Source organism: Theropithecus gelada, chromosome 14 (assembly GCF_003255815.1).
Source record: "Theropithecus gelada isolate Dixy chromosome 14, Tgel_1.0, whole genome shotgun sequence".
Classification (NCBI taxonomy): domain Eukaryota; kingdom Metazoa; phylum Chordata; class Mammalia; order Primates; family Cercopithecidae; genus Theropithecus; species Theropithecus gelada.
In genome coordinates this window covers 43,704,705-43,717,892 of record NC_037682.1, presented here as the reverse complement: position 1 = coordinate 43,717,892, position 13,188 = coordinate 43,704,705, and positions in this window count along the sequence as shown.

Here is a 13,188-nt window from a genome sequence, read left to right as displayed (position 1 = left end):
GAACCTGCTGACATGTGATGTCTCCTCCGGACACCCAGCTTTAAAATTTCTCTCTTTTGTACTCTTTCCCTTTATTTCTCAGACCAGTTGACACTTAGGGAAATAGAAAAGAACCCACGTTGAATATCAGGGGTGGGATTTCCCCTTATAAATAATAGAATATATAAAATTAATGCATTTGTACATTACAATATTATGTACCTATTAAAATTATGTTTTAAAGAGTTTTAGTGATGTATAAAGTATGTGCTATAATGGTATGTGAATAAGGAGAACATGATATTGAATAATCGTCTTAGTTATATGTAGGGTACTGACAATGGGAAGGCGTTTATTTCCTTCTGCATAAAAGGCAAATCTTTTCTTCTTTTCCTTTCTCCTACTTCTCTCACTATATATCAATTTGCAATTGTGTTAGTACAGAGATGCAGACAGTAATTGGACTACACTTGTTAGTTGGGTGTTATCCTAGTGTGTGACTCAGTTCCTCTAAATATTTGGTTCACTCTAATGCTGAATTAATGTTATTAAAATCTCATCAATTTCTTAATATGTGAAAACAAATGTATACAAACAGGAACAGGCAGAAAATATATAATGGAAGTGTTGTATATTGTCTATGAATGATTGGACTATGAATTAATTTTTAAAGATAATGCATGCAAATGGTTGAAAATACAAATGGTTGTATTTTCAACCATTTGTATGCATTATCTTTAAAAAGTAAGGAAAAAGCAATATATAACCTTAAAATACCAGAATCTATGGCCCTACCCTCAGCCCAATGAGCAAAAGCTGGGTGAAGAGTATAGACTTCCTACTTTGCTAACGTATCATAAAATGACCCCTTCCCACTGCTAGGATGGTCTCAGGCAAGGCCAGTGGGAATGGACTTTCATCCCTGATGGTCAACCATGAGGCCACGTTTGTCCTATAATGGAAACAGTGTGGGGAGCCTGGACTTCCATACCCTCCCTGGACCCCTGGCTTGGTATAAGAAGGTATAATGGAAAATCAAAATTTTCAGCAATGCTTGGCAGTAACAAGGTCACTCCCACTGTGTTGTCAGAAGATGAGATTTGAGATTCGGGAAGGAGTAATGAGGCACTTCTACCTCTCACAGCCAGGATGATATCAGCAGAGGTATAGTGGTGAGGTGGAGTTCCCATCCCTGCCCAGTAGTGCTGAGGAGCTCCAACTCTCCTTAGGTATTCATAAAGGCCAGGTGAAGAACTTGTACTTTAACCCCACCTGGTGGTAACAAAGTGGTAGTTTCATTTCTATGGTGAAGCAGGGCAAAAGAGATCAGTTAAAGCAGAATGTTTAAATAATAAAAAAGCCTCATAATGTAATACCGCAATACCCATGTTTTAATTTTAAAAATTTCTTATACCAAGAACCAGAAAAATCTCAATCTGAATGAAAAAGATAATCAATAGATGCCAACAAAAAGGTGTTAGAATTGTCTGACAAACACTTAAAATATATCATCATAAAATATATTTTAATAAGTTTTACGAATATGTTGGAAGCACGTAAAAAGAAACAAAAGACAAACAGAAAACAGTGAAAAAATAGAAAGTCTTAACAAGTATATAGAAAACATATATTTTTTTTAAATTTGAAATGCTAGAACTGAAAAATATAATTACCGAAATAAAAAATTCAATGGATGGGCTCAATAGTAGTAGAGGGAAGACAGAGAAAATAATAAGTAAATTGAAAAATAGGTAAAAATTAGCCTATCTGAGTGTACAAAGAAAAGAGAAAAAAAAAACAAATAAATAAAAAACTAAACTAAAACAGCAATGTAAATAATGCTCAGATACTCAAAAGCTGACATAAATCCAAATTAGATAAGCCAAAGAAACCTACACCAGGATATAGTAACTCAAATTTACAAAAACTAAACACAAAGAAAATATCTTGAAATCAGTGATAGAATAATGAAATCTTATGTGGAAAAAGCAAACATAATGACGGTTGTGGAGCTTGTCTAAAACAATGGCAAGAAGGAAATTTGTAACGCCAAAGGCTGACATTAGGAAAAAAGAGAAAAGTCTCAAACGAATAATCAGAATTTATACCTATAGAACCTAGAAATAAAGAACAAATAAGCCTAAAGCGGGCAGACAGAAAAAAGTATGATAATAAGAATAAGAGCAGAATTCAATGAAAGTTAAAACAAAAACGCAGAGAAAATAAGTGAAATGAGAAGCTGTTAATTTGAAAATATCAATAAAATTGGCAAACCTCTAGCAAGACTGGTAAAAGAAAAAGAGAGAAGATACAAATTACCAATATCAGGATTGAAATAGGTAATATTACCACAGACCTTGCCAAGATCTAAAGGGTAACAAGAATCAAAAAGAATAAAAAATACTTTTGAAAACTTGAAAACTTGGATGAAACTGATCAAACCTTGGAAAGCACAAATTGCCCATAACTGAACTGAAATGACAGCGTTTTCTTTTTGTTGTTGTTGTTAATTATCTCTAGCCTTGAGCTGAAATTTATTGTTTTCCTGAATGAACAATGTAGGCCCCAAGCCAAAGTCTTCTATAATATTTATTTATTTTAATTGTTTTTATTATTATACTTTAAATTCTGGGGTACATGTGCAGAACGTGCAGGTTTGTTACATAAGTATACACGTGTCATGATGGTTTGCTGCACCCATCAACCTGTCATCTACATTAGGTATTTCTCCTAATGCTATCCCTCCCCTATTCCCCCACCCCCTTACAGGCCCCAGTGAATGATGTTCCCCTCTCTGTGTCCATGTATTCTCATTGTAGAGGACTACGTGCTGGCAAATGAGACGTTCCCGATAAGTCCTGCTCTTGCAAACGAAGCAGGGCGTTCCCGATAAGTCCTGCTCTTGCAAATGAAGCAGGGCGTTGGGGGCTTGTTTATGTGTAAACATCTTGAAAATCCAGAAAGTCAGGGAAAGGTCAGAAAAACAACAATGTGTCTTGTGACTTGGCAACATTCCACAAACAACTGTATAAAATAAAGCAGAGCACGCCATTCGAGGCAGCCGCCATGTTTGTCTTGTCTTGTGTCGTCTTGTGTGTTCATTCCTTTGTTTAGGAAACACGTGGACCCCAACACTCATTGTTCAACTCTCACCTATGAGTGAGAACATGCGATGTTTTGTTTTCTGTTCTTGTGTTAGTTTGCTGAGAATGATGGTTTCTAGCTTCATCCATGTCCCTGCAAAGGACATGAACTCATCCTTTGTTATGGCTGCATAGTATACTATGGTGTATATGTGCCACATTTTCTTTATCCAGTCTATCATTGATGGGCATTTGGGTTGGTTCCAAGTCTTTGCTATTGTGAACAGTGCAACAATAAACATAAATTTGCATGTGTCTTTAGACTAGAATGATTTATAATCCTTTAGGTATATACCCAATAATGAGATAGCTGGGTCAAACAGTATTTCCGGTTCTAGATCCTTGAAGAATTGCCACACTGTCTTTCACAATGGTTGAACTAATTTACACTCCCAACAACAGTATAAAAGCATTTCTATTTCTCCAATCCTCTCCAGCATCTGCTGTTTCCTGACTTTTTAATGATCGCCATTATAACTAGCTTGAGGAACTATCTCACTGTGGTTTTGACTTCCATTTCTCTAATGACCAGTAAAGATGAGCTTTTTTCATATGTTTGTTGGCTCCATAACTGTCTTCTTTTGAGAAGTGTCTGATTATATCCTTCATCCATTTTTTGATGGGGTTGTTTGAAAAAAATCTTGTAAATTTGTTTAAGTTCTTTGTAGATTCTGGATATTAGTCTTTTGACATGGATAGATTGCAAAAATTTTCTCCCATTCTGCAGGTTGCCTGTTCACATTGATGATAGTTTCTTTTGCTGTGCAGAAACTCTTTAGTTTATTTAGATCCCATTGGTCAATTTTCGCTTTTGTTCCCTTTGCTTTTGGCGTCTTAGTCATGAAACCTTCACCCATGTTTATGTCCTGAACAGTATTTCCTAGGTCTTATTCCAGGGTTTTTCAGGTCTTACATTTAAGTCTTTAATCCATCTTAAGTTGATTTTTGTATAAGGTGTAAGGATGTGGTCCAGTTTCAGTTTTCTGCATATGGCTAGCCAGTTTTCCCAACACCATTTATTAAATAGGGAATTCTTTCCCCATTTCTTGTTTCTGTCAGGTTTGTCAAAGATCAGGTGGTTGTAGATGTGTGGTGTTATTTCTGAGGCCTCTGTTCTGTTCCATTGATCTATATATCCATTTTGGTACCAGTGCCATGCTGTTTTGGTTACTATAGCCTTGTAGTACAATTTGAAGTCAAGTAGTGTGATGCCTCCAGTTTTGGTCTTTTTGCTTAGGATTGTGGGTCCTTTTTTGTTTCCATATGAAATTTAAAGTAGTTTTTTTTTTCTAATTCTGTGAAGAGAGTCAATGGTAGCTTTATGGGGACATCATTGAATCTATAAATTACTTTGGGCAGCATGGCCATTTTCACGATACTGATTCTTCCTATCCATGAGCATGGAATGTTTTTCATTTGTTTGTGTCCTTTCTTATTTCCTTGAGCAGTGGTTTGTTGTTCTCCTAGAAGAGGTCCTTCATATCCCTTGTAAGTTGAATTCCTAGGTATTTTATTCTCTTTGTAGCAATTGTGAATGGGAGTTCACTCATGATTTGGCTTTCTGTCTGTTATTGGTGTATAGGAATGCTTGTGATTTTTGCACATTGATTTTGTATCCTGAGACTATGCTGAAGTTGCTTATCAGCTGAAGGAGATTTTGGACCTAGATGATGGCATTTTCTAAATCTACAATCATGTCATCTGCAAACAGAGACAATTGGACTTCCTCCTTTCCTGATTGAATACACTTTGTTTCTTTCTTTTGCCTGATTGCCCTGACCAGAACTTCCAATACTATGTTAAATAGGAGTGGTGAGAGAGGGCATCTTTGTCTTGTGCCAGTTTTCAAAGGGAATGCTTCCATCTTTTGCCCATTCGGTTTGATATTGGCTCTGGGTCTGTCATAAATAGCTCTTATTATTTTGAAATACATTCCAGCATTTCCTAGTTTATTGAGTTTTTAGCATGAAGGGGTGTTGAATTTTGTGGAAGGCCTTTTCTGCACCTGCTGAGATAATCATGCAGTTTTTGTCATTGGTTCTGTTTATGTGATGGATTGTGTTTATTGATTTGCATATGTTGAACCAACCTTGCACCCCAGGGATGAAGCCAACTTGATAGTGGTGGATAAGATTTTGATGTGCTGCTGGATTCAGTTTGCCAGTATTTTATTGAGGCTTTTTACATCGGTATTCATCAGGAATATTGGCCTGAAATTTTCTTTTTTTGTTGTGTCTCTGCCAGGTTTTGGTGTCAGGATGATACAGCCTCATAGAACGAATTAGGAAGGATTCCTTCTTTCTCTATTGTTTAGAATAATTTCAGAAAGAATGATACCAGCTCCTCTTTATACCTCTGGTAGAATTCAACCTTGAATTCATCTGGTCCTGGACTTTTTTTGGTTGGTAGGCTATTAATTGCTGCCCTGCCTCAATTTAAGAACTTGTTATTGGTCTATTCAGGGATTCAACTTCTTCCTAGTTTAGTCTTGGGAGGGTGTATGTGTCCAGGAATTTATCCATTTCTTCTAGATTTTTTAGTTTATTTTTGTAGAGGTGTTCATAGAATTCTCTGATTATAGTTTGTATTTCTGTGGGATCAGTGGTGTTATCCCCTTTATCATTTTTATTGCATCTATTTGATTCTTCTCTCTTGTCTTCTTTATTAGTCTGGCTAGTGGTCTATGTATTTTGTTGATCTTTTAAAAAACAAACACCAGCTCCTGGATTCATTGATTTTTGAAGGGTTGTTTGTGTCTCTATCTCCTTGAGTTCTACTCTGATCTTAGAACTATTTCTTGCCTTCTGGTAGCTTTTGAATTGGTTTGTTCTTGCTTCTCTAGTTCTTTAAATTGTGACATTAGCACATTGATTTTATATCTTTCCTGCTTTCTCTTGTGGGCATTTAGTGCTGTAAATTTCTCTCTCTACACTATTTTAAATGTGTCCCAGAGATTCTGGTATGTTGTGTCTTTCTTTTCATTGGTTTCAAAGAGCATCTTTATTTTTGCCTTCTTTTTGTTATTTACCCAGTAGTCGTTCAGGACCAGGTTGTTCAGTTTCCATGTACTTGTGAGGTTTTGAATGAGTTTCTTAATCCTGAGTTCTAATTTGATTGCACTATAGTCTGAGAGAGAGTTTGTCATGATTTCCATTCTTTAGCATTTGCTGAGGAGTGTTTGACTTCCAATTATGTGGTCAATTTTAGAATAAGTGCAATGTGGTACTGAGAATAATGCATATTCTGTTGATTTAGGGTGGAGAGTTCTGTAGATGTCTATTAGGTCCGCTTGGTCCAGAGCTGACTATGACCTGAAGGAACTGAAAAGCACAGCATGAGAACTTTGTGAAGCATACACAAGTATTAATAGCTGAATCAATCAAGTGAAAGAAAGGATATCAGAGATTGAAGATCAACTTAATGAAATAAAGTGTGAAGACAAGATTAGAGAATAAAGAACAGAAAGAAATGAACAAAACCTCCAAAAAATATGGGGCTATGTGAAAAGACCAAATCTATGTTTGATTGGTGTACCTGAAAGTGACAGGGAGAATGGAATCAAGTTGGAAACACTCTTCAGGATATTATCCAGGAGAACTTTCCCAATCTAGCAAGGCAGGCCAACATTCAAATTCAGGAAAAACAGAGACCACAGATATACTCCTTGAGAAGAGCAACCTCAAGACACATAATCATCAGATTCACCAAGTGTGAAATGAAGGAAAAAATGTTAAGGGCAGCCAGAGAGAAAGGTTGGGTTACCCACAAAGGGAAGCACATCAGATCTCTCAGCAGAAACCCTATAAGCCAGAAGAGAGTTGGCACCAATATTCAACATTCTTAAAGAAAAGAATTTTCAATCCAGAATTTCATATCCAGACAAACTAAGCTTCATAAGTGAAGGAGAAACAAAATCCTTTACAGACAAGCAAATGCCGAGAGATTTTGTCACCACCAGGCCTGCCTTACAAGAGCTCCTGAAGGAAGCACTAAACATGGAAAGGAACAACTGGTACCAGCCACTGCAAAAAAAATACCAAATTGTAAAGACCATCCACACTACAAAGAAATGGTATCAACTAACAGGCAAAGTAAACACTTAACATCATAATGACAGGATCCAATTCACACATGACAATATTAACCTTAAATGTAAATGGGCTAAATGCCCCAAATAAAAGACACAACTGGCAAATTGGATAAAGAGTCAAGACCTACCGTTGTGCTATATTCAGGAGACCCATCTCACGTACAAAGACACACAGAGGCTCAAAATAAGGGGATGGAGGAATATTTACCAAACAAATGGAAAGCAAAAACAAATAAAAAATAAAAATAAAATTAAATAAAATTAAAACTAAAATAAAAAAAAAACCCAAAACCAAAAAAGCAGGGGTTGCAATCCTAGTCTCTGATAAAACAAACTTTAAACCAACAAAGATCAAATGATATAAAGAAGGGCTTTACATAATGGTAAAGGGATCAATGCAAGAAGAGGAGCTAACTATCCTAAATATATATGCACCCCAATACAGGAACACCTAGATTCAAAAAACAAGTTCTTAGAGACCTACAAAGAGATATAGACTCTCACACAATAATAGTGGGAGACTTTAACACCCCACTGTCAATATTAGACAGATCAACGAGACAGAAAATATAGTTTTCTTTTTTAAAAAAGAGAACTCTCCAGTCCCAGATGGTTACACTCACAACTTTATAAAGGAGGAAATCATGCCACTGCACCCCGGCCTGGGTAACAGAGTGAGACCATGTCTCAAAAAAAAAAAAAAAAGGAAAACACAAATTCTACACTCTCTTCCAGTTCTATCTTATGAAGCTATTATTACTCCAACACTAAAAACAAACAGCAGCAGTACAACAAAACAAAATGAAAGAAAAACATGTAACAATATTCCTTTCATATACAGATTCAAAAATTATAAAAATATTAGCAGGCTGGGCACAGTGGCTCACGCATGTAATCCCAGCACTTTGGAAGGCCAAGGCAGGCGGAGCACAAGTTCAGGAGATAGAGAGCATCCTGGCTGACACAGGTGAAACCCCATCTCTATTAAAAACATTTAAAAAATATAGCTGGATGTGGTGGCGGGTGCCTGTAATCCCATCTACTTGGGAGGCTGAGGCAGGAGAATGGCGTGAACCTGGGAGGTGGAGCTTATAGTGAGCCGAGATCGTGCCACTGCACTCCAGTCTGGGTGACAGAGCTAGACTCTGTCTCAAAAAAAAAAAAAAAAAAAAAAAATTATCAAACAGGATTTATCAATATATAAAGAAAACATGTATATTATGATGGAGTAGTGTTTATTACAGAGATACAAGTGTGGTAACATTTGAAAATCAATCAGTGTAATCCGCCATATTAATAGGCATGATTATATCAATCGATTCAGTAAAAGCATTAGATAAAACTCAATGCACATTCATTAATAAAAAAAAAATCCCTGGAAACTAGAAACAGGGAAATTCTTCAATGTGATAATGAGTAGCTAAAGCTAAAATTGTACTAAATGGCAAAAGACTGAATGATTTCTCTCTAACATCTGGAAAAGGCAAGGATGCCCACTCCAACCACTGTTATTCTGCAAAGTGATGCAACTTCTAACCACTGCAAAAGGGTAAGAACAGAGGGGGAAAAGGTATTCATTTTAAAAAGGAGGAAATAAACTGTCCTTATTTGCAAATGAGAAGATTGTTGATGTATAAAATCCCCAGGAATCTCCAAAATTCCCCAAGATCCATGGATACAAGATAAAAATCAATTGTATTTATATATAATGGCAATGAACATGTGCACACAAAAATTAAAAATACAATTGCTAAAAATCAGAGAGAAATACTTAGATGTAAAACTAACAAAACGTATGTAGGACTTTGATGCTGAAAACTACTAAATGCTGATGAGAGAAATCGAATGAGTTCTAAAAGAAATTTAGGTGTAGACCATTTTCATGGATTTGAAGACTCAACATAGTATAGATGTCAAATCACCCCAAACTGATACACATATATAGTTCAAATCCTATTGAAATCCCAGAAAGACTGTTGTGACTATGAATATTATTTTTAAATGTATATTAAAATTAAGTAAACTAGAATAGCTACATTAATTTTGAAAAAAGAATAAAGTAGAAGAGATCAGCCTAAGCGATTTCAAGAATTACTATATAGCTATAATAATCAAGACTGTGTGTTCAACCTTGACCTAAGTCATACATACTGTAAAACTTAAAGAAAAAAACAAACAAAAGCAGAAGAAAATTGTCAGGAACTAAGGTTATGCAAGGATTACTAAGACTTGAGACAAAAATTGCAATCCAAAATAGACAAAAATGGATAAATTTGACTCCAGAAATTCTAAAACGTTTCACTGTATGAAAGACTCAATTTTAAAATACAAACTACATAGTTGAGGAGAAAATATTCCTAAATTGCATACTTGACAATGAACTAGAATCTTGAATATATATACTACTCAAGGCTCGACTATAGAAAAAGCAAACAAATCATAAAAAATGGGCAAGCAACTTGAAGAGTTCATAGATTTATAAATGGAAACACACACACACACACAAACACACACACACGCATTTATCTTAATTAGCCATTAGAGAAATGTAAAGTAAAACAATAATAAGATATCACTACATACATATCAGAATGATGAAAAATTTTTTAAAATAGTGATAATACCAAATGCTGGTGATGATGCAGAGAAACTGGATAACTCATATATTCCTGATGGAAATGTAAAAATGATGCAACCACTCTGTGAAAAACAGTTTGGCAATTTCTTAAAAAACAAATACATAACTTCCATACAATCCAGTGATTATGATTCTGGGGACTTATCCAGATAAATGTAATCTTATGTAAATAAAATGTGTACAACTGTTCATAGCAGATTTATTCATCATAGCCCCAAACTGAAAACAATCCAGATGTTCTTCACAGATGAGTGGTAATAATAATAATAATAATAATAATAATAAAACCCTGGTATCTATACCATGCAATATTACATAGCAATTTAGGGCAGTGAAACTACTCTAAACGATACTACAATGGTGGATAAGTGTCAAAATATATTCGTCACAATACATAGAATGTAAAACACCAAGTGTGAACTCTAATGTAAACTATGGACTTTGGGAAATAGTTTGTCAATTTAGATTCCTAGATTGTAACATATAAAACCCCCTCCTATGGGAGGCAGTGCCTATGAGAGAAGGAGTACATGGGAAATGTCTGTGCCATCTGCTCAATGATTCTGTAAACCTAAAACTGCTTTTAAAAATAAAGTAATTAAAATTAACTAAAAGTATTAAAAAACAAAAAGTAATGATCAAATGCATGATAAAATATTATGAAATGTATGAGCAGAATTTCTTTTAATTATAAAGGAAAAGATTAAGAAAATATGCCTAAATAGGTACAATGGCTTCTTTGAATTTATGATTGTATGAATTTTTTGTCCTTCCTTATAAGTTTATGTACTTTCTGAATTTTCTGAAATGAGTCTGCGCACTCAAAAAGATACAAGATGCTATTTATTAAGCAGTTTATGTCATGCACTATTTTAGTGCTTTATAAGCAGTATGAAGATGACATAAGTTCATATTCATAAAATGCATAAAACACCTTTAGTACATAATTGGCATACAAGTGTTTGTTAAATAAAATAATAGGGTCATGTCACTTAATTTTCACAAAACCTTTATAAGGTAGGAAATATTAACATCATTTAAAAATGAGAAAATTAAGGCATAGAAGGCTCAGTAACTTCTCAAAGCTTACACTGCTAATATATATTAATACCAGGATTCAAATCCAGGCAGTTATCTTTAATTATCTATTCTTCACCACCACAAATTTAATTGATCTAAGTTGTGCCCTCCAATTCACTCCTGGTTGTTGTATCTGAATGGATCGTCTAGTTCCACAACATTTTATGTTCGCTTTAGCATGATTTATTCTCTTTCTTGGAGGAATGGGATTAAAAGTATTTGCATTTTTCTCACCAGTGTAGGCACATATGGGATCAAGAGTCAACAAAAAGTTAACACGCTGAAGTAAGCAAAAAATATACACACCCCTCCACAATCAAGCTGCTGCCTTCTTTAAAGAAACAGGACAATGAAGGAGAGACCTAAAAAGTTGTACTGTAGTGTTTTACAGCTCAGCTTTATGTTAATATAAGTGTCCTTGCCTTTGGAATTCAATCTCATTACATTTTTTAGTTTGCAAAATTTAGTAACTAAAAATTTTACTATTCATCAGAAAGTATTAACACCCTTCTATTATTATTTAAAGACCTCAAACAGTTACTGTTTAAATGCTATTAGCCCAAGGACCTGTTACTTACTGCTATGGTTTGAATGTATTCCCAAAATTAATGTGTTGGAAACTCAATCCCCAGTGCAAGAGTGTTAGGAGGAGAGGCTTAATAGGAGGTGCTTAAGAATGAATTAATTAGGCTATAAAAGGGGCTTGAGGGCGTGTATTGTTTCTCTTTTGTTCGTTTACTGCATGACTACATAGAGTTTGACACCTTTCATCTCTCCTGCCATCCACCGTGTGAGGACACAGCAAGATCAAGGCATCTTGATAAAATGCTAGTCACTTGATCTTGGACTTCCAGTCTCCAGAACTGTGAGAAAAAAAAAATCCTATTCTTTATAAATTAACCAGCCTGTGATATTCTGTTATAGCAGCACAAAATGGACTAACACTTTAGTGTTAATTTCTACTCTTTTTACTCTTAATTACTATAGGCAAATGAATCTATATCCCTATTAATGCAAAGTATATTACAGCGTATTTTACAAACTAGAATAAATTCATACTTATTAGAGTGATAAATCTGATTTCATTCTCTTCTAACACATTGTAAAGAAACATATTTAAGATTATGACCAAAGATATTTTAGCATTTCTATATAGGGATATGAGAACAAACTAATCAGAAGTATTGTAAAAATTTTTAAGTAAGTAGAGACCTGACATTTCAGTCAATACGAGGTTATAATAGCAATAGCCTTATAGTAGGAATAGATACAATTTTCAATATTCCCTGAGGTACTACATGCCCTGACAATCAAATCAGCATGCAAGTTGAGCAAACACAACTCTTTTGAACATCAGAGAGACAATAGATGAAACCCTTAGTATTCATAAGAAGCAGTGGTAAATAATATATTTATTACTTAATGTATTTTCCCTTTAATTTGTTTCCTGTTTTTTGTATTTTCTAACACTTTCATTGATGTATAATTGACATAAAATAAACTTCAAATATTTAAAGTGTCCAATTTGGTGTTTTAGGTATATATGTGTGTGTGTATCTCCACAAAATCATCAATACAGTCAAGATAACAAATATATCCATCACTGCACCCCACCCCCATCCCTCCAACAGACCCACCTATGGCTCTTTCTGCCTCTTCCGCCATCTTCAGACAAATACTGATCTTTCTATCACTATAGACTACTTTGCATTTTCTAGAGCTTTATAAAAATGTAATTATACAATACATATTTTTTTGCTGAGCTTTTCTACTCAGCACAATTATTTTGAGATTTGTATTGTGTATCAATAGTTTATTTTTATCACTCAGTAATAATCCTTTAAATGGATTTATCACGATTATTATACTCATTCACCAGCTAGAGGACATTTGATTGTTTCCAGTGTTTGATGATTACAAATAAAGTTGCTATGGCTATTTATGTACATGTTGATCTCTTATAGGTAAATATCTAACACTGGAATGGCTAAGTCATATGATAAGTGTCTGTTTAACCTTTTAGGAAATTATCATGCTGGGAGTGTTGGCTCACGCCTATAATTCCAGCACTTTGGGAGGCTGAGGCGGGTGGATCAAGAGGTCAGGAGATCGAGACCATCCTGGCTAACACAGTCAAACACTATCTCTGCTAAAAATACAAAAAATTAGCCAGGCGTGGTGGTGGGGCCTGTAGTCCCAGCTACTCGGGAGGCTGAGGCAGGAGAATGGCGTGAATCCGGGAGGCGGAGCTTGCAGTG